Source organism: Pundamilia nyererei, unplaced genomic scaffold, assembly GCF_000239375.1.
Source record: "Pundamilia nyererei isolate P.nyererei 1_Seehausen unplaced genomic scaffold, PunNye1.0 scaffold00568, whole genome shotgun sequence".
In the NCBI taxonomy this organism is placed as follows: Eukaryota; Metazoa; Chordata; class Actinopteri; order Cichliformes; family Cichlidae; genus Pundamilia; species Pundamilia nyererei.
In genome coordinates, this window is record NW_005187969.1 from 86,098 (window position 1) to 87,224 (window position 1,127).

Below are 1,127 nucleotides of genomic sequence, written 5' to 3' on the forward strand. Positions count from 1 at the left end.
GATGAAACACCTGGCGACGCATAGCGTTTTTTTTAAAGCCGAGAAATGCGCCGTATTTGATAGCTTGCTGCGAGACCTCACACCGAGCACATCTACTGCGGGCCCGGAGTTTGCAACATCCCCCAGGAACCCGAAGAGGAGAGTCCTGGCCCCTAGCCCTGCCAGTGTAGCAGAAATGATGACGGATGATGATGGTAGCAGCAGCCGTTCTTCTCTGCGTTGAGAAGGCTAACCACGTTATTACATTAATGCATGTAAGGTGAACCAGCAAACACCGTCGCAGTTACATGCTGCTGTCTTCTTGTTTGATGTCAGATGCTCCCTTCACCCTGGCCAAAAAGGCTAAAATGACCAAAGAAAAAGTGGAAACAGTTAAACATGAGAGGTTGTGTTCTCCATTCTTTAAGCACCGGTTCGAGCACCGTTTAAGCACGGGCACCATTTCAAAAGTACCGGTTTAGCACCGGTATCGGATAAAACCTAAACGATACCCATCCCTACACACAAGAGACAGCAGACTGCCAAACCTCCATTATATCCATTTGAATCTCATTATAAAGGTTTATGAGGGATTTCTCAGGTTTCCTGTCAAACTAGCATCACTATCAGCAGAAGGTGCTGAAGAGGACACAGAAGAAACAAACGCTCTGATTCAAATCCTCATGAAAGGAAGAAAAAGCCCATTAACAACAACAAAAAGCTCTAAACAGGTTAAACTCCTGAGGCTCCTGCTGGGCACCACAGCTCATCCATGATGCTTTGTCCACATTCGTCCAGTTTCACTTTGATTCTGATGTGAAAAGATGATAAAAATCCAAATTTCATGTGAAGAAGACACAGGACAGGGAATTTATTGAACTGGAGGAGCCATCAGAGCATCACCAAAGAAGTAGTAATTATTTATAATTTTATTATAAATCAGGATTTAAGCACGGTGGCACGGTGGTTAGCACTGTTGTCGCACAGCAAGAAGGTCCTGAGTTCAATTCCACCATCAGGCCGGGGTCTTTCTGTTTGCATGTTCTCCCCGTGTTTGCGTGGGTTCTCTCCGGGTACCCCGGCTTCCTCCCACCGTCCAAAGACATGCAGCTTGTGGGGATAGGTTAATTGGAAAATCTAAATTGCCA